Source organism: Capricornis sumatraensis, chromosome 6 (genome assembly GCF_032405125.1).
Source record: "Capricornis sumatraensis isolate serow.1 chromosome 6, serow.2, whole genome shotgun sequence".
NCBI classification, from domain to species: Eukaryota; Metazoa; Chordata; class Mammalia; order Artiodactyla; family Bovidae; genus Capricornis; species Capricornis sumatraensis.
In genome coordinates, this window is record NC_091074.1 from 105,108,783 (window position 1) to 105,134,926 (window position 26,144).

The window sequence follows — 26,144 nt, forward strand, 5'->3', positions numbered from 1 at the left end:
ATATATTCATACTATGCATGAATATTTATAGAGCTCTTTAGAAAGCTTTTTTTCCCGTCACTAATACAAATTTATAAGTATTTCTGTCTCATTTTACAGAAGAATAGATTGAAGCTCGGAGAAATATGGTTTGGTAACCAGTAAATTACAGAGCAGTAGTTCCAGCGTATATCTCTTTTCACGTTACCATATCACAGACATTGACCACAATAATGGATGCTGTGTTCAATAGGACATTTATTAAACTTGCAGAATGGACATAGCATATGACCAGAGAGGTTCAGGCAAAACTGGTTGACTGACTTGCTGTTTGGGATAATTTACTGAAGTCTAGGTATTCTGCTTTTCAATTAATTCCAAATTTATGTGAGTTTAGGACTTCAGAAGGACTTCCTAGTGGCTCAGATTATAAAGAGTTTGTCTGCAGTGCAGGAGACTTGGGTCTGATCCCTGGGATGGGAGAAGGGAATGGTAACCCACTGCAGTATTCTTGCCTGGAGAATTCCATGGACAGAGGAGCCTAGTGGACTGCAGTCCATAGGGCTACAAAGAGTCAGACACAACTCAGCGACTAACACTTTCACTTCTAGGACTTCAAAATAACTGAAGGAATTGAGGCAAGATGTGCTCCTTAGACTAACAATCTCATTATTTTCTTGATTGGAGATTGTATCAATCAGAGTCTCTGCAGGAAACAGATGGCATCACTCAAACTGGATAATTGGAGTTGAGTAAAAGGACTCCTTACAAAGGTGTGGGGACAATTTAGGGAAATCAGCGTGAGGCAGTACAGGACTTCGGAGAGGAACCGCTGAAGGAGCACCCTTACAGGAAAGGGAGCTAGAGGAACAAATTCCTTGCTGCTGCTGCTGCTGCTGCTGCTAAGTAGCTTCAGTCATGTCTGACTCTGCGCGGACCCATAGACAGCAGCCCACCAGGCTCCGCCATCCCTGGGATTCTCCAGGCAAGGGAGTGGGGTGCCATTGCCTTCTCCACAAATTCCGTGATCAATTCACAAATCTCCTGGCCTTTGACCAGACTCAACAGGAAGCTAGAGGACATGGATCCCTTTGATACAGTCATTTCATGTAGGTCAGTGTTCAGAGGCAACGAGCAGGGTGGAGTGGGAATCTGGAGGTACAGCATGAAAATGGATGGACAGTGGTACAGGGATGAATTTAACTCAGATGACCATTATATCTGCTACTGTGGGCACGAATCCCTTAGAAGAAATGGAGTAGCCATCACAGTCAACAAGAGTCCGAAGTGCAGTACTTGGATGCAATCTTAAAAATGACGGAATGATATCTGTTTGTTTCCAAGGCAAACCATTCAGTATCACAGTAATCCAAGTCTATGCCCCAACCAGTATTGCTGAAGAAGCTGAAGTTGAATGGTTCTATGAAGACTTATAAGACTGTCTGGAACTAACACCCAAAAAAGATGTCCTTTTCATTACTGGGGACTGGAATGCAAAAGGAGGTCAAGAAACACCTGGAGTAACAGGCAAATTTGGCCTTAGAGTACAGAATGAAGCAGGGCAAAGACTAATAGAGTTTTGCCAAGAGAATGCACTGGTCATAGTAAACACCCGCTTCCAACAACACAAGAGAAGACTCTACACATGGACATCACCAGATGGTCAACACTGAAATCAGATTGATTATATTCTTTGCAGCCAAAGATGGAAAAGCTCCATACAGTCAGCAAAAACAAGACCAGGAGCAGAATGTGGCTCAGATCATAAACTCCTTATTGCCAAATTCAAACTTAAATTGAAGGAAGTAGGGAAAACCACTAGACCATTCAGGTATGATGTAAATCAAATCCCGTACAATTATACAGTAGAAGTGACAAATAGATTCAAAGGTTTAGCTCTGATAGACAGAATGCCTGAAAAACTATGGACAGAGGTTCATGACATTGTACAGGAGGCAGTCATCAAGACCATCCCCAAGAAAAAGAAATGCAAAAAAACAAAATGGCTGTCTGAGGAGGCCTTACAAATAGAGGAGAAAAGAAGAGAAACAAAAGGCAAAGGAGAAAGGGAAAGATACCAGTTTGGATGCAGAATTCCAAATAATAGCAAGAAGAGGTAAGAAAGCTGTCCTCAGTGATCAATGCAAAGAAATAGAGGAAAAGAATAGAACGGGAAAGACTAGAGATCTCTTCAAGAAAATTAGAGATACCAAGGGAACATCTCATGCAAAGATGGGCACAATAAAGGACAAAAATGGTAGGACTTAACAGAAGCAGAAGATATTAAGAAGAGGTGGCAAGAATACACAGAAGAACTATATCTTCATGACGCAAATAACAATGATGGCGTGATCACTCACCTAGAGCCAGACATCCTGGAATCTGAAGTCCAGTGGGCCTTAGGAAGCATCACAATGAACAAAACTAGTGGAGGTGATGGAATTCCAGTTGAGCTATTTCAAATCCTAAAAGATGATGCTGTGAAAATGCTGCACTCAATATGCCAGCAAAACTCTGCCAGTTGAAAAACTCAGCAGTGGCCCCAGGACTGGAAAAGGTCAGTTTTCATTCCAATCCCAAAGAAAGACAATGCCAAAGAAGGTTCAAACTACTATGCAATTGCAGTCATCTCACATGCTAGCAAAGTAATGGTCAAAATCCTCCAAGCCAAGTTTCAACAGTTGGTGAACCGTGAACTTCCAGATGTTCAAGGTGGATTTAGAAAAGGCAGAGGAACCAGAGATCTAATTGCCAACATCTGTTGGATCATCATAAAAGCAAGAGAGTTTAAAAAAAAACCATCTAAATCTGTTTTATTGACTATGTCAAAGCCTTTGACTGTGTGGATCACAACAAACTGTGGAAAATTCTTCACAAGATGGGAATACCAGACCACCTTACCTGCCTCCTGAGAAATCTGTATGCAGGTCAAGAAGCAACAGTTCAAACTGGACATGGAACAACAGACTGGTTCCAAATGGGGAAAGAAGTAAGTCAATGCTGTATATTGTCACATGCTTATTTAATTTATGTGCAGAGTATATCATGTGAAATTTCAGGCTGGATGAAGCTCAAGCTGTAATCAAGATTGCTGGGAGAAATATCCGTATCCATCTCAGATACGCAGATGACACACCCTTAGGGCAGAAAGCGAAGAACTAAAGAGCCTCTTGATGAAAGTGAAAGAAGAGAGTGAAAAAGTTGGCTTAAAACTCAACATTCAGAAAACTAAGATCATGACATCCAGCCCCATAACTTCATGGCAAATAGATGGGGAAACAATGGAAACAGTGACAGACTTTATATTTGGGGACTCCAAAATCAAAGCAGATGGTTAAAGCAGCCATGAAATTTAAAGATATTTGCTCCTTGAAAGAAATGCTATGACCAACCTAGACAGCATATTAAAAAGCAGAGACATTACTTTGCCAACAAAGGTCTGTCTAGTCAAAATTTGTTTTTTCCAGTCGTCATATGTGGATGTGAGAGTGGGACTATAAAGAAAACTGAGTGCCAAAGAGTTAATGATTTTGAACTGTGGTGTTGGAGAAGACTCTTGAGGGTCCCTTGGACTGTAAGGAGATCCAAACAGTCCATCCTAAAGGAAATCAGTCCTGAATATCATTGGAGGGACTGATGCTGAAGCTGAAACTCCAGTACTTTGGCCACCTGATATGAAGAACTGACTTATTGGAAAAGACCCTGATGCTGGGAAAGATTGAAGCCAGGAGGAGAAGTGGATGATAGAGGATGAGATGGTTGGATGGCATCACCAACTCGACAGACATGAGTTTGAGCAAGCTCCGAGAGTTGGTGATGGACAGGGGAGCCTGGTGTGCTGCAGTCCATGGGGTCACAAAGAGTCAGACATGACTGAGCAACTGAACTGAACAGGGATGAGTTCTCTAGGATAAGCAAACAGAACAGAAATTTGGTAAGTGCTGCTCAAAGAAAGACCTGTTTGTTCCCTATCACTGCTGATAGTTTTCATATAGATTAAGTTTTTTAAAAAAGGTAAAAAGTAAAGCTTTCCTTGAACACCAGTATATTCTAGGTACTATGTCAGTCACTTTCTATGCATCTGCTCATTTAATTCTTACAATAATAATATTGGACGTGATCATCACTGTTATATTTGTGGGAAATTAAGGCTCAGAGAGGCTAAGAAATTTATCTCATAAAACAGCTAATAAATAACAAATGTGAGATTTGAACCAGCACTTTTCTAACATTGAATCTTGGACTTTTTTCACTATTACAACTTTCCTGCCCACTTTATATGTCACCGGAGGAAAGCCATAACACGTCTAACACTCAAGTAGAAGCTTGATGTTTCTGAAGAAGTAGTTTTAAATTACTTACGTATACAAATCAGGGTTCAGTCAAGACAAAAAGTCACCACTCAATGGAGTATGGTAGAGAGTAGTTAAATCTGGAAACTTCAGAGACAATAACCAGTCATATGCCTTTCCCATAATGATAGCTGCCATTTTCTGAATACCTAAAATATAGACTATTCACTCTCTATGCATTAAATCAATTCATCCTCATATCAATCATATAGAGAGAAAATTTGAAGGTGAAGAATGGACGGCGAAGGAAAAAATAAATGGGGTAGGGACAGTAGCTAGACTTCTCTGAATAAACCTTGTCTACACAATTATATAGCAAAGTTTAAAAAAATTCCCCCAAAAAAGAAGAAAAAGTTAAATTGATATAAATTTGTGGGTAGAGCTTATAGAGAGGAACATTTTCAAGTGATTTAAACAGAGTAGTTTATCTACGCATCTTTATAGGGGTATACCTTAAGGACTCTGTGTGTTGTGCTTAGTAGCTGAATCATTTTTGATTCTTTGCAGCCCACCAGGCTTCTCTGTTCATGGAATCTTCCAGGCAAAAAAATACAGGAAAGAGTTGCCATTTCCTCCTCGATGGGATCTTCCCAACCCAGGGATCGAACCCTCGTCTCTTGTGTCTCCTGCATTGACAGGCAGGTTCCTTACCACTAGCAACACCTGGAAAGCCACCTTAAGGACGAAACTGTAGAAAGAAATTCTAAAATGTTTTCATGTAATAATATTATAATGATACTGATGTTGTTATTCTGAAACTATTACACATACAATGTACTTTTATACATAGTTAATATAATATAGTAAAGCAATATCACTTTACCATAATCACTATCTTTAGGTCCTAGGAGTTTTAGTATGATAGAAAAAATATAAAATAAAGTTTAAATTTAACCTCTATATTATCATCGGAACTGGAAATATAAGTACATATTTATAACGCATAGCATCGTACACTGAAAAGACTTAAAAATAACAACAGATTTGGTAGCAAGAAGCACCACCAGCATACAAATTGTGTTATCTGAAGATCTTTACCTACTATAGGAGGCAGAATGGAGACACTACAGATTCTAGCTCCATGACAGAAAATATGCAAGATGAGCTTAAAATACCTTATTATACCAGAAAGTAAGGAAGGTATCAGAAACTATTGGGGCCATGCCAAAAGGACTCAGGAACCAATGTGAAGAGATTCCCACTAGACCAAGATGAGGCATTTTGTGCATCTGAAAGAAAGTGAAAGTGAAGTCGCTCAGCCGCGTCTGACTCTTTACGACCCCATGGACTGTAGCCTGGCAGGCTCTTCTGTCCATGGGATTTTCCAGGCAAGAATACTAGAGTGGGTTGCCATTTCCTTCTCCAGGAGATCTTCCCCATGCAGGGATCGAACCTGTATACATTGTAGACAGATGCTTTACCATCTGAGCCACCATGGAAGTCTAAAGGGATAATAAAATGTATGGGTTAAAACACCAAAAATATGAAAAATCAATGATAACGTGACATTTAAAAAACACAAATGGGACTAATTAATTAGATTAATTAATCTAATTTTAATTAGATTAAAATTAAAAGCAGAGGTAATCATGGACACAGCAAAAAGACAGTTTATAGAATGGGAGAAAATATATGCAAATAATATGACCAATAAGAGGTTAACATCTAAAATATAAAAATCACTGCTGCAACTATCAAAAAATGATTTAAAGAAATGAATGAAAACCTAATAGACATTTTTCCAAAGAAGACATACAGTGACCAACAGGCACATGAAAAGATTCTCAACACTGCTAATCATCAGAGAAATGCAAATCAAAACCACAGTATCACCTCACATGTGTCAGAATAGCAATCACCAAAAAGACAAGTAACAAATGTTGCCAACAATGTGGAGAAAAGGGAACTGTCATATTCTGTTGGTGGGTGTGTACATTGGTACAACTGCCATGGAAAACAGTATGGAGGTTCCTCAAAAAACTAAAAACTACATCATTCAGCAATCCCACTCCTCGGTATATATCAGAAAAACATGGACACAAAATAGAGGCATGAACCTCAATGTTCACAGCAGCATTATTTATAATAGCCAAGCTATGGAGGCACCCTGTGTCCAACAACAGACAGAAAGATAAAGAAGATGATTGTATACATATGTGTGAAAAAGTGAAAGTGCTAGCCACTCAACGTGTCTGACTCTTTGCGACCCATGGAGTGTAGCTCGTCAGGGTCCTCTGTCCATGGGATTCTCCAGGCAAGAATACTAGGGTGGGTAGCCATTCCCTTCTCCAGGTGGGTCTTCCCGACCCAGGGATTGAACTGAGGTCTCCTGCATTGCAGGTGGATTCTTTACCGTCTGAGCCACCAGGGAAGCCCTCTGTATGTGTGCATGTATGTGTACACACACACACACACACACACACACACACACACACACACACACACACAGAGGAATATTATTCAGTCATAAAAAATAATGAAGCACTGCCATTTCCAACAGCATGATGGTCCTAGAAGATATTATGCTTAGTGAAATAAGCCAGACAAAGACAGAAACTCTCATCACTTATAGATGGAATCCAAAAAATAAAAACAAACATATATAAGAAAATAGAAGGAAACTCACAGATACAGGAACAAACTAGTGGTTGACAATAGGGAAGGAAAGGGGGAGCATGGAATTGAGTTATAAACTACTATGTATAAAATAGATAGGCGACAGGGATACGTTGTACAGCTCAGTGAAATATAGCCATTATTTTGTATTAACCAATTGGAGTATAATCTATAAAAACATTGAGTCAGGATGTTGTACACCTAAAAATAATGTAATATTTTAAACCAACTATACTTCAATAAAAAGGGAAAAAAGCCAGTGACAAATGAAGTTTGCTAAAAAACCAATTCTCAATTTTTTTTTCTGAAAACTGGTAATGAGAAAGAATTAAGTATTCCACCTGCTTTTCCTATACAACCTCATGATTACCAAATATCTGGAGGTTTATTTTTATAAGAGTATCCCAGCTGACAAATAACTTAAAGAATTAGAAGATCACCATTTTGCAGGCCTCTAATAAAAGAGTGGGTCTAGGTAATTATCATCAGTGGCTACTAGCATCACACAAAGAAGAAAACCAGACACTATGTGCCTCCTATGGGAATTATGAAATACATTCTATGAAAAATTTTTTGACAAAGTATCAACAAGTCAAATCAAGCTTCTAGGTATAACCCTCACTTTATGGGAAGTACAGTGGTAGAAGAAGATGTTAAATATTACCATCGAATTATCAAGTAACAAAATCCAGACTGTGAGAAATACTATAGAGCATCATTAATAATTTGATTTCTTCACAAATAACTTGTAAGGGAAAACAAAAGAGGAAAAGCTGTAATTTTTAAAAGATGTGAGAAATCCGTAAAAATGTAATCTGTAGATATTGTTTGGATATTGATTCAAAAAACTATAAAACATTTATGAGATAATTAGGAATATCTCACAGTGGATTTTAATGATGAAATTATTATAGTTATGTAGATTAATGATATTATAGTTACATACTTTAAAAAGAACATTTATTTTAGGTTACTAACTGAACAAATGAAGTAATAAGATGTCTGTGATTGGGTTCAAAATAATAAAGGGGTTTAGGGGTTGGAGTTATGTAGGAGGGTTAATAGAACAAAAGTTACTCCAAACTGATACTCGTTGAAGATGGGAAATGGTTATGTGGGTATATTTCTCTTTGCATGTATATTTGGACTGTTACACAATAAGGTTTTAAAAATGTGTTTCAATAGATGAAAGTCAAAGTGTTAGTCGCTCAGTCATGTCTGACTCTTTGCAGTCACATTATCTGTAGCCCACCAGGCTCCTCCATCCATGGAATTTTCCAGGCAAGAATACTGGAGTTTGTACCAAGTCCCTTCTCCAGGGGATCTTCCCGACTCAGGGATCCAACCCGGGTTCTCCTTCATGGCAGGCAGATTCTTTACCATCTGAGCCACAAGGGAAGCCACATGGAATGTTTCAGAGATCATTTTAAATTAAAACCAAATAACTCATCCAGTCATCCATTTAAAGGTGCTCTTCCACAAATCCTTTTATACATGTAATAGATATGAATCTTGGTCTATAAACTCCAGTATGTAAGAGAACTTCCTCAAAAATTTCACTTCAGTTCAGTTGCTCAGTTGTGTTTGACTCTTTGTGACCCCATGGACTGCAGAACACCAGGCTTCCTTGTCCATCACCAACTCCTGGAACTTGCTCAAACTCATGTTCATCGAGTCAGTGATGCCATCCAAGCATCTCATCCTCTGTCATCCCCTTCTCCTCCTGCCTTCAGGCTTTCCCAGCATCAGGGTCTTTTCCAGTGAGTCAGTTCTTCATGTCAGGTGCCCAAAGTATTGGAGCTTCAGCTTCAGAATCATTCCTTCCAATGAATATTCAGGACTGATCTCCTTTAGGATTGACTAGTTTGGATCTGCTTGCAGACATGGGACTCTCAAGGATCTTCTCCAACACCACAGTTCAAAAGCATCAATTCTTCGGCGCTCAGCTTTCTTTATAGTCTCAATCTCACATCCATACATGACCGCTGGAAAAACCATAGCCTTGACTAGGCAGACCTTTGTTGGAAAAATAATATCTCTGCTTTTTAATATGCTGTCTAGATTGGTCATAGCATTTCTTCCAAGAAGCAAGCGTCTTTTCATTTCATGGCTGCAATCACCATCTGCCATGATTTTGGAGCCCCAAAAAATAAAGTCTGACACTGTTTCCACTGTTTCCCCATCTATTTCCCATGAAGTGATGGGACCAGATGCCATGATCTTTGTTTTCTGAATGTTGAGCTTTAAGCAACTTTTTCACTCTCCTCTTTCACTTTAATCAAGAAGCTCTTTAGTTCTTCGCTTTTTGCCATAAGGGTGATGTCATCTGCATATCTGAGGTTATTGATATTTCTCCTGGCAAGGTTGATTCCAGCTTGAGCTTCATCCAGCCCGAAATTTCGCATGATGTACTCTGCATGTAAGTTAAATAAGCAGGGTGACAATATACAGCCTCGACGTACTCCTTTTCCTATTTGGAACCAGTCTGTTGTTCTATTCCAGGATGTCTGGCTCTAGGTGAGTGATCACACCATCGTGATTATCTGGGTTGTGAAGATCTTTTTGGTACAGTTCTTCTGTGTATTCTTGCCACCTTTTCTTAATATCTTCTTCTTCTGTTAGGTCCATACCATTTCTGACCTTTATCAAGCCCATCTTTGCATGAAATGTTCCCTTGGTATCTCTAATTTTCTTGAGGGAGATCCAACTAGTCCATTCTAAAGGAGATCAGTCCTGCGTGTTCTTTGGAAGGAATGATGCTAAAGCTGAAACTCCAGTACTTTGGCCACCTCATGCAAAGAATTAACTCACTGGAAAAGACTGATGCTGGGAGGGATTGGGGGCAGGAGGAAAAGGGGATGACAGAGGATGAGATGGCTGGATGGCATCACTGACTCGATGGATGTGAGTTTGAGCGAACTCCAGGAGTTGGTGATGGACAGGGAGGCCTGGCATGCTGCAGTTCATGGGGTCGCAAAGAGTCGGACACAACTGAGTGACTGAACTGAACTGAACTGCACTGTTGTTCCATGTCCAGTTCTAACTGTTGCTTCTGCATACAGATTTCTCAGGAGGCAGGTAAGGTGGCCTGGTATTCCCTTCTCTTGAAGAATTTTCCACAGTTTGTTGTGATCCACACAGTTAAAGGTTTTTGAGTCAAAGTCTCAAGAATTTACTGAAACCCAATTTAGGTTCTGTAAAGATCCAAAAAGTGGAAATACATGGAAATTTAATTTCAGTCTATTGAGTATTCCCCCCTATTTTTCTCTTGAGTGCATCCAAGTTCAGGGCCACATTGCCATGATGTGGTATTGGGGGGCATCTGGTCATTATTTGTCCATGCTGATATCTGTGAAAACATCCCTCATGCCATCTGATCCTTGATCTTTAGTTCATGCAGATCCTCAGGAATCATCCCTTTTCCGGTCCTCAAGGCTCTTTCTGATCTGGCTTTTTCTAGTGGATAATTTGGTCCCCCTCTCAGATGCAAAGGAGTCCTTGTGTCTACACCAGCCTCTGGTATAGAGAATTTTTGTGAGGTTCATCCCAGTGCTGTCTGCCTGGATACACAGCAACCTGAAAGGAAGCACTCGTCTCCTCCTCTGTCACATTCCACGGATTCTCTAGAGTTCACATCATTCCTTCCATTGCTGGCCCCACACAGGGTCAGTGAAGCCAGGGGCAAGATGTCTTCTGGGTACCTACTAATGTTGGCCACACTGACTTCCTCCTCCACTTCCTTTGCTCTCACATGTCAAGAACACCGTTCTAGTCTGGGAGGCAGGAAGCCTCGTTAGTATCAGTATTTTTCACTCTGCTCTGAGTCATTTCTATTTCCCTGAGAGCTAGGTATTTAAAATTCAAAGACCAAAATGAGGCTCTTATTTCCTTTCTGAAACAATCTCTTCCCAGTGGGAATGAATGAGATGCCTGAGTGCAGAGCTAGGCAAGGGAAGTGAACTTGGCGACAATAATATTAACGTATTTTTGAAAAACAGTAACAACAGCAGTAAGTGGTAAGCACTATTCTAAGGGCTTTACATGTACTCATTCATTGAATTCTCATAACAATCCTATGAAATAATTACTGATATTTCCATGATGTGAAGCATAAAAACAAGGCACAGAGAGGTTAAATTATTTGTCCAAGGTTGCACAGGTGCAAAGTGGTAGCACTGGAATTCCAATCTCAGGCAGTCTGGCTTCAGATATGTTCTCTTTAAACTATTAGGAAAGATAAGCTGGAAAGAAAAAAGACCCAATGCATTTGAAAATGCTTGTTGAAGTCTTTTTCAAGTATATTCCATGTTTTAAAAACCATCAGCAGTATAAAACCAGCTGCCTCTTTATCATTTTCTTTCCTTCATCCACATAGTGTATTTAATGTAGAGAAAGAAGTAAGCCTCAGACTTACTGAAGTCTCACAGATACATCTTACTGTAGCTCTGGAATCTGCATGATGAAATTTCCATTTTAATTCAGATGAGGGCTGTAACTAATGTTCTGATGGACCCACAGTGAGGACACAGGAGTGCTGTGATGCAAACCCAAGGCCACCTGATTGACCGAGGTCATGCTTATTTTCTGAACACCTTGGGGAACTGAACTGCATTTTGACCTGGAATTGAAGGTGGACAGTTGCAAGGCCCGTACAAGCATCTGACCCTGCCATGGGAGAGGAGTTTCAGGCCTTGGGCCTGGCAGACATCTAGATACTTTTCCCCAGCTGGGACTCTGCTTGCCTTTACACAGCATTAATGAAAAGGCTAGACGAGTAACAGATGGAACACACTCAGACCTTCCAATCAGGGTTCTTCGATCCCCTTCGGGTCCTCTCCGACCCGTGCATCATCTGCATTAAAAAACCCAGTGGATCGTTTTCAGCTGCTTCCCGTCAGCCCACATAACATCCATTCTGACACTCCTCTGGGAGAGTCCCACGTCGTCCTATAACAACAGACCGGGGAGGGTACAAATAATTAGAACTTAGATTGTCAACTTGGTCTCTAAAGTCAGTCACACAGAAAATGCGCCAGCTTGACATACGATGCAGTCTCATTTTATGGAAATAAATGATCTAAACTGCTTAGTTTGGGGTAAAAGTTGATAGCGTATTTTATGTGTCCCAATCACTCATTTTTACGGGAGCAGAAGCAATCACATTGATTAAGATGAATTCGTCAGAGCCAACATCAGTGAACTAGACTTGGGTTGTTCATGGAGTACCATTCATTTAACTTTGGCTTTCCTTCTCTTCCCCTCACCCACCACCAGAGATGATACATTTAATTTAAAAAGGAGTATATAGATGTCAATGTATTGAGGAATAAAGATGCTCAGGTGTATTAAGAGGTAAGAAATTGTTATTGAGATATGACTGTATATTGCAAAGTTGTTATTGGAATCCTAAATTGATGCACAGAAAGCACACACACACAGACATGTACACACACCTTGGCTGAGGTTAAACTGTTCTCCTCCCTTTCTTGTCATAATAACTTAACATAATGATAGTGCTGTCATTATAAATATCTGGAGGCTTCTGCATCTTGATAATTGATGGATTCTGAATGTTGGAGAATCATTTTTAAATCAGCACGGGCATCATGTTCAAAGTGTTTCCTTGGATTTTCAGAATGAAAACCAGAACCATCTTCTGCTTCTTAGGAAATGACTGGGAAGCAGAAGAGAGGAAAATACACCCGCTCTCTGTTATTTTCTAGGTCTTCCTCTGGTAAATTGAAAACGGTACCTCCCCTCTGTGAATCTGCCACCCTCCACATGCTTGGCCCGGATGCCGTACACCTGCTCAGCGTCAGCCGGAACCCACCGGAGCATATGGCAGCTCGCATATTGCCTCATCCCAGGATGGGTTGGGAACGCTGGTCACCTGGGCTCTGTTTTCAAGTGGTGTGACAGCAGCTGTGGGAAGCCCAGAGAATGACAGGCTCTCACTGCTCTTCCTACCAGTGGGAAAGAAGAGCGAAGGGAACAGAAGGGAGATGTTTTCAGATACCCAGCAGCTCTGACTTGACTGCTCTGTAAAAGAACACACCACTCACCAGCTTTCCCCACTGTGAGCAGGTGCAATAGAAGGGAAACCCTGATTTTTTTTAAACTGCTAGTCAATTGTAGTTGACAGAATTATGGCCACTAAAGAGATCTAATCTCTAATCCCCAATACCTGTGGCTATGTTATTTTATGTGGCAAAGCACATTAGACAGCAGATGGACTGAAGGTTTCTGGTCACGTGCCTTTAAAATCGGAATATTATTCAGATAACCTGGGTGGGATCACTGTAATCACAAGTGTCCTTAAATGAGGAAAAGAAGGCAGGAAATGTCAGAGGAATGCTTTATGAGGACTCGACCTGCTGTTGCTGGCTTTGAAGATGAAGGAAAAGGACCACTAGACAAGTAATGTGGGCAGCCTCTAAAACCTGGAAAGGGCAAGAAATAGATTCTCCCCTAGAACTTCCAGAAAGGTGCACATCCCAGCCCCACACCTTGATTTTAACCCAATGTGACCCATGTTGGAACTGTGAACCCAGAAAATAATAGAATAATGTGTCTTGTTTGGAGCCACTGTTGGTGCTTATTTGTCATAACAGCAATAGGAAACTGATAAGTGGGGTGCTGGCTGGAGTGGTGATTCTCAATTTTAGACTGCATTAAAGTCAGTGCATTAAACTTTTAAAAGGCCTCAGGTGGGACCATACCCCAGAGCAGTCATATCAGAATCTCTTTAAGTGGGACCCCAAAATCAGAATTTTATAAAATGCCTGGTGATTTAAGGGCAGAAGCAAAGTTGATGATTTAGTGGCTAGAACCCCAAAAGTGTTTGGAGACAAGAAAGCTGAGTTCAAATTCCATTTCTATCATTTCAAGATTGAGCTCAGTTTATTTCACCTACACATTAAGTGCACATGTACACATATATGTGTATCTATAATATAGATAAATGTATATATTTATCTATAGATATATTCAGTTCAGTTCAGTTCAGTCGCTCAGTCGTGTCCGACTCTTTGCGACCCCATGAATCGCAGCATGCCAGGCCTCCCTGTCCCTCACCATCTCCCGGAGTTCACTCAGACTCACGTCCATCAAGTCCGTGATGCCATCCAGCCATCTCATCCTCTGTCGTCCCCTTCTCCTCCTGCCCCCAATCCCGCCAGCATCAGGGTCTTTTCCAGTGAGTCAACTCTTCGCATGAGGTGGCCAAAGTACTGGAGTTTCAGCTTTAGCATCGTTCCTTCCAAAGAAATCCCAGGGCTGATCTCCTTCAGAATGGACTGGTTGGATCTCCTTGCAGTCCAAGGGACTCTCAAGAGTCTTCTCCAACACCACAGTTCAAAAGCATCAATTCTTCGGCGCTCAGCCTTCTTCACAGTCCAACTCTCACATCCATATAGATATATAGTGTATAAATATATAGATAATGTATAAAATGAATACATGTATGTATCCATATGCACACACAAATAGCCCTTCTGTGAAATGGAATGTTATTTGTGAGGTTTTACACATAAAGAGAATTGTTCAGTTCAGTCGCTCAGTCATGTCTGACTCTTTGTGATCCTATGGACTGCAGCATGCCAGGCCCCCCTGTCCATCACCAAAACCCAGAGCTTACTCAAATTCATGTCTATAGAGTCGATGATGACATCCAACCATCTCATCCTCTGTCGTCCCATTTTCCTCCCACCTTTGATCTTTCCCAGCATCAGGGTCTTTTCCAATGAGTCAGTTCTTCGCATCAGGTGGCCAAAGTATTGGAGTTTCAGCTTCAGCATCAGTCCTTCCAATGATATTCAGGACTGATTTTGTTTAGGACTGACTAGTTGACTCTCCTTGATATCCAAGGGACTCTCAAGGGTCTCTTCCAACACCACAGTTCAAAATCATCAATTCTTCACCACTCAGCTTTCTTTATAGTCCAGCTCTCAAATCCATACATGGCTACTGGAAATATCATAGCTTTGACTAAATGAACATTTGTTGGCAAGCTAATATCTCTGCTTTTTAATATGCTAAGTTGGTCATAGCTTTTCTTCTAAGGAGTAACCATGTTTTAATTTCATGGCTGCAGTCACCAACTGCAGCGATTTTGGAGCCCCCCAAAATAAAGTCTCTCACTGTTTGCAATGTTTCCACATCTATTTGCCACGAAGTGATGGGGCTGGATGCCATGATCTTAGTTTTCTGAATATTAAGTTTTAAGCCACCTTTTTCACTCTCTTCTTTCACTTTCATCAAGAGGCTCTTTAGTTCTTCTTCACTTTCTGCCATAAGGATGGTGTCATCTGCGTATCTGAGGTTATTGATATTTTTCCCAACAAGCTTGAATTCAGTGTGAGCTTCATCCAGCCTGAAATTGCAAATGATGTACTCAGCATATAAGTTAAATAAGCAGGATAACAATATACAGGCTTGACGTACTCCTTTCCTGATCTGGAACCAGTCTGTTGTTCAACGTCAACTTCGAACTGTTGCTTCTTGACCTTCATACAGATTCTCAAGAGGCAGGTAAGGTGGTCTGGTATTCCCAGCTCTTTAAGAATTTTCCACAGTTTTCTGTGATCCACAGTCAAAGGCCTTGGCATAGTCAATAAAACAGAAGTAGATGTTTTTCTGGAATTCTCTTGCTTTTTTGATGATCCAACAGATATTGGCAATTTGATGTCTGGTTCCTCTGCTTTTTCTAAATCCATCTTGAACATCTGGAAGTTCACAGTTCATGTACAGCCTGGCTGTACAATGAAGCCTGGCTTGGAGGATTGTGAGCATTACTTTGCTAACCTGTGAGATGAGTGCAATTGTGCAGTAGTTTGAGCATTCCTTGGCATCGCCTTTCTTTGGGATTGGAATGAAAACGGACCTTTTCCAGTCCTGTGGCCACTGCTCAGTTTTCCAATTTTGCTGGCATATTGAGTGCAGCCCTCTCACAGCATCATCTTCCAGGATTTGAAATAGCTCAACTGGAATTCCATCACCTCCACCTGCATTGTTCATAGTGATGCTTCCTAAGGCCCACTTGACTTCAAATTCCAGGATGTCTGGCTCTAGGTGAGTGATCACACCATCATGATTATCTGGGTCCTGAAGATCTTTTTTGTATAGTTCTGTGTATTCTTTCCACCTCTTCTTAATAGCTTCTGCTTCTGTTAGGTCCATTCCATTTCTGTCCTTTATTGTGCCCATCTTTGCATGAAAATTTCCCTTGGTGTCTCTAATTTTCTGGAAGAGATCTCTAGTCTTTCCCAGTCCATTGTTTTCCTCTATTTCTTTGCATTGATTGCTGAGGAAGGCTTTCTTATCTGTCCTTGCTGTTCTTTGGAACTCTGCATTTGAATGGGTATATCTTTCTTTGCCTCCTTTGCCTTTTGCTTCTCTTGTTTTCATAGCTATTTATAAGGCCTCCTCAGACAGCCATTTTTCATTTCTGCATTTCTTTTTCTTGGGGTGGTCTTCATCACTGCCTCCTATGCATTGTCACGGACCTCCATCCATAGTTCTTCAGGCATCTGTCTATCAGATCTAGTCCCTTGAATCTATTTGTCACTTCAACTGTATAATCGTAAGGGATTTGATTTACATCATACCTGAATGGTCTTCGTGGCAAATAGATGGCGAAACAGTGGAAACAGTGTCAGACTTTATTTTTCTGGGCTCCGAAATCACTGCAGATGGTGATTGCAGCCATGAAATTAAAAGACACTCACTCCTTGGAAGGAAAGTTATGACCAACCTAGACAGCATATTAAAAAGCAGAGACATTACTTTGCCAACAAAGGTCCATCTAGTCAAGGCTATGGTTTTTCCAATGGTCATGTATGGATGTGAGAGTTGGACTATAAAGAAAACTGAGTGCTGAAGAATTGATGCTTTTGAACTGTGGTGTTGGAGAAGACTCTTGAGAGTCCCTTGGACTGCAAGGAGATCCACCAGTCCATCCTAAAGGAGATCAGTCCTGGGTGTTCATTGGAAGGAATGATGTTGAAGCTGAAACTCCAATACTTTGGAGAACTGACTCATTTGAAAAGACCTTGATGCTGGGAAAGATTGAGGGCAGGAGGAGAAGGGGATGACAGAGGATGAGATGGCTGGATGGCATCTCTGACTCGATGGACATGAGTCTGAGTGAACTACGGTTGTTGGTGATGGACAGGGAGGCCTGGCATGCTGAGGTTAATGGGGTAACAAAGAGTCGGACACGACAGAGCAACTGAACTGAACGGTCTAGTGGTTTTCCCTAATTTCTTCAATTTAAGTCTGAATTTGGCAATAAGGAGTTCATGATCTGAGCCACAGTCAGCTGCAAGTCTTGTTTTTGCCTACAGTATAGAGCTTTTCCATCTTTGGCTGCAAAGAATATAATCAATCTGAAATCGGTATTGACCATCTGGTGAAGTCCATGTGTAGAGTCTTCTCTTTTGTTGTTGGAAGAGGGTGTTTGCTATGAACAGTGTATTTTCTTGGCAAAACTCTGTTAGCTTTTGCCCTGCTTCATTCTGTACTCCAAGGCCAAATTTACCTGTTACTCTAGATATCTCTTGACTTCCTTTTTTTGCATTCCCCCCATCATAACAAGACTCAGTTTCCCTCTCAGTTAGTCTCTTGCATCAGGAAGCTTCCATAAACCTCTATCTTAATCCATCAGAGCACAGATAGAATGAAAACCACAATCACAGAAAACTAATCAAACTCATCACATGGACCACAGCCTTGTCTAATTCAATGAAACCATGAGGCATGCCGTGTAGGGCCACTCAAGACGGACGGGTCATGGTGGAGAGTTCTGACAAAACGTAGTCCACTGGAGATGGGAATGGCAAACCACTTCAGTATCCTTACCTTGAGAACCCCATGAACAGTATGAAAAGGCAAAAAGATAGTACACTGAGAGATGAACTCCCCAGGTCACTTAGGTGCCCAATATTCTACTGGAAACAGTGAAGAAATAACTCCAGAAAGAATGAAGAGATGGAGCCAAGGAAAAAACAATACCTAGTTGTGGATGTGACTGGTGATGGAAGTAAAGTCTGATGCTGTAAAGAGCAATATTGCATCAGTTCAGTTCAGTCGCTCAGTCATGTCCGACTCTTCGTGACCCCATGAATTGCAGCATACCAGGCCTCCCTGTCCATCACCAACTCCCGGAGTTCCTTCAAACTCACATCCATCGAGTCAGTGATGCCATCCAGCCATCTCATCCTTTGTCGTCCCCTTCTCCTGCCCCCAATCCCTCCCAGCATCAGGGTCTTTTCCAATGAGTCAACTCTTCGCATGAGGTGGCCAAAGTACTGGAGTTTCAGCTTTAGCATCAGTCCCTCCAAAGAAATCCCAGGGCTGATCTTCTTTAGAATGGACTGGTTGGATGTCCTTGCAGTCCAAGGGACTCTCAAGAGTCTTCTCCAACACCACAGTTCAAATGCATCAATTCTTCAGCACTCAGCTTTCTTCACAGTCCAACTCTCACATCCATACATGACTACTGGAAAAACTATAGCCTTGACTAGTCAGACCTTTGTTGGCAAAGTAATGTCTGTGCATTTGAATATGCTATCTAGGTTGGTCATAACTTTTCTTCCAAGGAGCAAGCGTCTTTTAATTTCATGGCTGCAATCACCATCTGCAGTAATTTTGGAGCCAAAAAAAATAAAGTCTGACACTGTTTCCACTGTTTCCCCATCTATTTTCCATGAAGTGATGGGACCAGATGCCATGATCTTCGTTTTCTGAATGTTGACCTTTAAGCAACTTTTTCACTCTCCTCTTTCACTTTCATCAAGAGGCTTTTTAGTTTCTCTTCACTTTCTGCCATAAGGGTGGTGTTATCTGCATATCTGAGGTTATCGAAATTTCTCCCGGCAATCTTGATTCCAGCTTGTGGAACATGGAATGTTAGGTCCATGAATCAAGGCAAATTGGAAGTGACCAAACAGGATATGGCAAGAGTGAACGTCAACCTTTTAGGAATCAGCGAACTAAAATGGACTGGAATGGGTGAATTTAACTCAGATGACCATTATGTCTACCACTGTGGGCAAGAATCCCTTAGAAGAAATGGAGCAGGCCTCATAGTCAACAACAGAGTCCAAAATGCAATACTTGGGTGCAATCTCAAAACACAACAGAATGATCTCTGTTCATTTCCAAGGCAAACCATTCAATATCACAGTAATCCCAGTCTATGCTCCAACCAGTAATGCTGAAGAAGCTGAGGTTGAATGGTTCTATGAAGACCTTCAAGACCTTCTAGAACTAACACCCAAAAGAGATGTCCTTTTCATTATAGGGGACTGGAATGCAAAAGCAGGAAATCAAGAAATACCTGGAGTAATAGGCAAATTTGGCTTTTGAGTATAGATTGAAGCAGGGCGAAGGCTAATAGCGTTTTGCCAAGAGAACGTACTTGTCACAGCAAATACCCTCTTTCAACAAGACAAGAGAAGACTTTACACATGGACATCACCAGACGGTCAATACCGATTTCAGATTGATTATATTCTTTGCAGCCAAAAATGGAAAAGCTGTATACCGTAGGGCAAAACAAGACTTGGAGCTGACTGTGGCTCAGATCGGGAACTCCTTATTGCCAAATTCAGACTTAAGTTGAAAGTAGGGAAAACCACTAGACCATTCAGGTATGATGTAAATCAGATCCCTTACGGTTATACGGTCAAAGTGACAAATAGATTCAAGGGATTAGATCTGATAGACAGAGTGCCTGAAGAACTATGGATGGAGGTTCGAGACATTGTACAGGAGGCAGTGATCAAGACCCTCCCCAAGAAAAAGAAATGCAAAAAGGAAAAATGGTTGTCTGAGGAGGCCTTACAAATAGCTATGAAAACAAAAGAAGCAAAAGGCAAAGGAGACAAGGAAAGATATACCCATTTGAATGCAGAGTTCCAAAGAATAGCAAGGACAGATAAGAAAGCCTTCCTCAGCAATCAATGCAAAGAGATAGAGGAAAACAATGGACTGGGAAAGACTAGAGATCTCTTTCAGAAATTTAGAGATACCGAGGGAAATTTTCATGCAAAGATGGGCACAATAAAGGACAGAAATGGAATGGACCTAACAGAAGCAGAAGATATTAAGAAGAGGTAGCAATAATGCACAGAAGAACTATACAAGAAAGATCTTCACGACCCAGATAATCATGATGGTGTAAAGATGGATAATCATGATCACTCACCTAGAGCCAGATATCCTGGAATCTGAAGTCAAGTGGGCCTTAGGAAGCATCACTATGAACAATTCAGGTGGAGGTGATGGAATTCCAGTTGAGCTATTTCAAATCCTGGAAGATGATGCTGTGAGAGGGCTGCACTCAATATGCCAGCAAATTTGGAAAACTGAGCAGTGGCCACAGGACTGGAAAAGGTCCATTTTCATTCCAATCCCAAAGAAAGGCGATGCCAAGGAATGCTCAAACTACTGCACAATTGCACTCATCTCACAGGTTAGCAAAGTAATGCTCAAAATTCTCCAAGCCAGTCTTCAACATACATGATCCATGAACTTCCAGATGTTCAAGCTGGATTTAGAAAAGGCAGAGGAACCAGACATCAAATTGCCAATATCTGTTGGATCATCAAAAAAGCAAGAGAACTCCAGAAAAACATCTACTTCTGCTTTTTTGACTATCCCAAAGCCTTTGACTGTGTGGTTCACAAAAAACTGTGGAAAATTCTTAAAGTGATGGGAACACCAGATCACCTTACCTGCCTCCTGAGAAATCTGTATGAAGTTCAAGAAGCAATAGTTCAAACTGGAAATGGAATAACAGACTGATTCCAAATAGGAAAAGGAGTATGTCGAGGCTGTATAGTGTCATCCTGCTTATTTAACTTATATGCAGAACACCTCATGAGAAATGCTGGACTGGATGAAGCACAAGTTGGAATCAAGATTGCCAGGAGAAATATCAATAAGCTAGATATGCAGATGATGCCACATTTATAGCAGAAAGCAAAGAACTAAAGAGCCTCTTGATGAAAGTGAAAGAGGAGAAGGAAAAAGGTGACTTAAAAGTCAACATTCAGAAAACTAAGATCATGGCATCTAGCCTCATCACTTCATGGCAAATAGATGGGGAAACATTGCAAACAGTGAGAGACTTTATTTTCAGGGTTCCAAAATCACTGTAGATGGTGACTGCAGCCAAGAAATTAAAAGATACTTGCTCCTTGGAAGAAAAGTTATGACTAACCTAGACAGCGTGTTTAAAAGCAGAGACATGACTTTGCCAACAAAGGTCCATCTAGTCAAGGCTCTGGTTTTTCCAGTGGTCATGTATGGATGTGAGAGTTGGACCATAAACAAAGCTGAGCACCTAAGAATTGATGCTCTTGAACTGTGGTGTTGGAGAAGACTCTTGAGAGTCCCTTGGACAGCAAGGAAATCTAACTCGTCCATTCTGAAAGAAATCAGTCCTGAATATTCATTGGAAGGACTGTTGCTAAAAGCTGAAAGTCCAATACTTTGGCCAACTTATGCGAAGAACTGTCTCACTGAAAAAGACCCTGATGCTGGGAAAAGTTAAAGTCAGGAGGAGAAGGGGACGACAGAAAATGAGATGGTTTGATGGCATCACCAACTCAGTGGACATGAGTTTGTGTAAACTCCAGATGTTGGTGATAGACAGGGCGGCCTGGCGTGCTGCAATCCATGGGGTCGCAAAGAGTTGCACACGACTGAGTGACTGAACTATACTGAATCTCCTCTTTCCCATAGTTGCTGCGGAAATTAGAGGGAACAAACATAAATGATCTTCATAGTTCCTGGCCTCTAATCATGACTTAGTAAATGAAAAATTATATAGTACTACAGGTCAAGTTCAAATCCAGTGAATGGAATGGAAGAATATAGTGGATATGCAGTGGGAGCAAGAAGAGAGAGTGATCAGCTAGGCAGGGAGTGAGCTAAGGGCCTCAGGGCTGTGGCTGGGCCAGATATCCGTCCCAGTAGGGATGGGCACAGCCTTGTGCAGGGGCTCTAGCCTGCTAAGCACTGAACTCTGAACCAAGCCTAAAGAGAATATGGAGACCTAGGAAACCTGGTCAGCTTTACTGACACTTAAGAGTGCAATGGGCCAGCCCATGCACAAATAATGCATGTGTTTTCAGCCACACTTCCCAGCTCCGACATTCATCCTGTCATTAAGCCCTTGAGGGCGGGGTCTATGCGGCTCAGGGTTCTCCATAATCTGACTCCCAAGCTGAGTTCTGGGCACATGGCAAATGCCCAGCACTGAGCATCTGCTGTTTCTTTAGTCCATAAAAGTAAAGTAAAGTGAAGTCGCTCAGTCGTGTCCGACTGTTTGCGACCCCATGAACTGTAGCCTACCAGGCTCTGAGGAGCCTCTCGGTCCGTGGAATTTTCCAGGCAAGAGTACTGGAGTGAGTTGCTATTTCCTTCTCCAGGGGATCTTCCCAACCCAGGGATCGAACCCGGGTCTCCCACACTGCAGGCAGATGCTTTACTGTCTGAGCCACCAGGGAAGCGTCATTAGTCCATAAGAGTCACACAAAAATGATTAAGAGAAATGTAGCACATTCTGTCCTGCTTTCAACTGCAGGAAGTGGAAAATAGTGTGGTTCTTGAAACCAAGGCCCTGAAACCAGAGTTTGGGCCACAGAGCTAGTGCCTGTTGAGTTTGGGCTCACAGTTTGAGCCGGATGGTTTACTGATCTTTGTTAGGGTCAGTTCATCTGTTTAGCGGCATTGGAGTGAGAGGCAGTAGCTGCTGGGTCAGTCTCCTAGGATGAGTGCCCCAGGCAAGTACAATGCATGTGCAAGTTTTCCATGAATTTGAAATCAAGTAATAATATGGGGCTCAAGAGAGGGGAAAAGATGTTTGCTCCTTGGAAGAAAATCTATAACAAGCCTAGACAGCATATTAAAAAGCAAAGACATCACTTTGCTAACAAAGGTCCGTATAGTCAAAACTATGGTTTTTCCAGTAGTCATATTGTTGGATAATAAAGAAGTCTGAGCCCTGAAGAATTGATGCTTTCAAACTGTAGTACTGGAGAAGACTCCTCAGAGTCCCTTGGATAATAGCAAGGAGATCAAACCAGTCAATCCTAAAGGAAATAAATTCCAAAGGACTGAATTGATTGGAAGGATTCCAGTTCACTGAAAGGACTGATGCTGAAGCTGATGCTCCAGTACTTTGGCTACCATATGCGAAGAGCCAGCTCACTGGGAAAGATCCTGATGCTGGGAAAGACTGAAGGCAGGAGAAGGGCGCAACAGAGGGTGAGATGCTTGGATGGCATCACTGACTCTGGGAGATAGTAAAGAACAGGGAAGCTTGGTGTGCTGCAGTGCATGGAGTTGCAAAGAGTCAGACACAACTTAGTGACTGACCAACAACAGCCAAGAAGGGAAATCTTACAGCTGGTTGGGGAGAAAAGAGGAAAAATTTTGAAGACGCTGTCTAAGTGTAGTAGCTAAGGAAACTTTCTTGCCGTTGTTCGGGATTCAGAATTTGCAACTGATAGAAATGTGTTAATGGTGAGCACAGACTGGACAGAGTACGGATTGTGAGGTTACTTAGGTCTGGGCTCAGATCATAACCCGTTCGCTCACTGCCTATGGAACCTCACCCAAGACACAACTTCTCTGACCCTCGGCGTCCTTTTCTACGAACAGGAGTGATGATCTGGATATAGTAGGGCTGCCTGTTAAGAACTTCTCCTGCATGCCTCTGACAGTGCCTGCAGTGTGGAATGTGAAGACTTAGCACGCTCCCCGTTTCCTGGTGCTCTCTCGAGAAGCCCAGTTGTCTAGAGAAGGGGTCCCCAACCTCCAGGATCTAATGCCTGATGATCTGAGGTGGAACTGAGGTAATAATACTAGAAATGAAGTGCCCAATAAATATAATGCACTCGAACCATCCCCCTTCCCCCATCTATGGAAAATCATCTTCCACAAAAACAATCCCTGGTGCCAAAAATGTTGGGGACTGCTGGTCTACCAGACAGGTTATACTTGGAAATCTTCTCCTCCTAAAAGTAAATAATTATTTATTTTGGTTGTAGTTTTTAGAAACCTCATATATACATATATATATGTTAGATGTATATGTACAAATGCATATGTATGCTTATATGTGCACACACACACATATATACATTCTTACAGTAAAAAGCTAAAAACCAATAAAGCAAAAGCTCCATTAATCCCTTTCAGAGAATAGGTTTCCTTTTAAAAAAAAAACTAGTTTTCACCAGTGAAACATGAAGCCAAACTATTGTCCTGTCTGACTTCAAGGATCAGACAGCTGGAATTTGTTCCCTTGAGGCATAGTCAAATCTAAAACCATCCTCAGGAGGCTCTAGAGAAATGCACTTAGCAGCTCTAGTGATTTGTGGGTTGGCAGTCTCTTCCTGGGATCTAATTGGGGCCAGATCAGCTGCCTCCAGCCACTCTTAATGTTCCCTTTTTATGCCACTCCACTATGGTGTATATAGAGTCTAAAAAAAGAACATGGGGCCAGGAATCGGAGGATGCAATGCTCACAGCCTAGTGCTTCCTGTGACTGGTAGTTCAAGGCAGCTTATGGAAACTGCTTATCAACTTCCTCATCTGTGAAATGGGAATTGTATTAGTTTTAACTATGTCACAGGATTGCTATGAATATTAAATGACATCGTGCTTTAAAATCTCAAAGTATTTCGAAAATATGAAACATTGTGAAGACATACGTATAATAAAAAAATGGAAGATCATTTGGAAAATAAAAGAATGCAAAATAATAAACTTAATTGCATATTACTCCCTGTTAATCATGTTCCTAATTGATTCCTAAACTGATTTCATAAATGCTCTAGGTCTCATCTTTTGCTGTTGTACTGTATAGACTCCACTGAAGTTTATAACTCTGAATGGTCTGTAATGAAAGCCTTTCGTTCAACAAATATTTGTCAAGCACCTAGTCCTGAAACATACTAGTAAGCAAAACAGACCAAAAGATCTGCCCTCACGGTGCCTTCCTGACTTTGGGAAATCCTAGGAATGGTGACTTGTGAGCATCCTCTGATACAGTGAAGTCCCAGGCTCTTGTTTTACTCATCTTCTGCCCACTATAATCCTGGGACCCAGATCTCTCAAAAAATCTACTATTCGGCTTTAGTCCAGGGACAGGCATTTGGTATTTAAGCCAGGCCAGTGTTTGGTGCTCAGAAGTTGGACAGGAACCATGTGCTGAGTGCCAGCAATGCTGTTTGAGCCCTGGTATCTGGGTTTAATTTCCACTGTCTGTCAGAGGGACGCTTTGATCAGACCTTGCATTTTTTCACTTCTCCTAAGTGACCAGAGGCTACTACCGTCCCATTACCACTGCCTCCATGCGAGCCCTGAGCTGGCCGTGACGTCAGAGATTTATGTACATGACTTTCCCCCTAATCACCCTGCTCATGCTTCTCTCTCTCCCCTCCAGTCCTGGTACAGTGAGTGCTGGGAACTCAAGATGGGAGTGGATGTGTGTGCAGGTAGGTAAGAGACAGGGAACAGGGCAGGGGACCCACACTTTTGCAGAAGGAAGTGCAGCATGAGTAAGCGACTGCAGCTGGCTCTTAATGGCTTTTCTTCTCTGCCATCATTTTCCTTTAAGCCCAAAAGAAACTCTTTGTAATACGTGTTAAAATTATGGTTCAGATTTCTGATGATCAAGTTACATAGATTAAAGTAATGGATACCAGACTCTGCATCAATTCAGGTATAAATATGGATGAAATGAATGTACATTATCCACTGTTATAAATCTGTGTGTTCAAGGAAAGACATAAATCTCCCAAACCTTTCCTACCTCAGGGTATAAAGTTTTTTTTTTTTTCCCCCATGTTTTTGATGAAATTATGATTTGGAATAATTTGCTGGTTTTGCAGAAACCTCTGGCTTTTTTTTTTTTAACAAGAAAGGGTAGAGTATATTATTTATAATGGCAAGTCATTAAAATGCTCCAGGAAGTTATCATTGTGGAGGGGGAGTGCTGGAGAGGGAAGGGGTTATATGGCATTCCAGATGTGCACGTGGAGAGAAGGGCCATGCATTTGGGGAAATTTATAGCACCTGGCTCCCGTGGTAAAGGGTTCTTGGCCTGGAGGCATTTCTGTTTGTGCTCCACCCCCCTTGGCCCTATCAACACTGTACATGGAGGGGCTCGAAGGCGTCAGT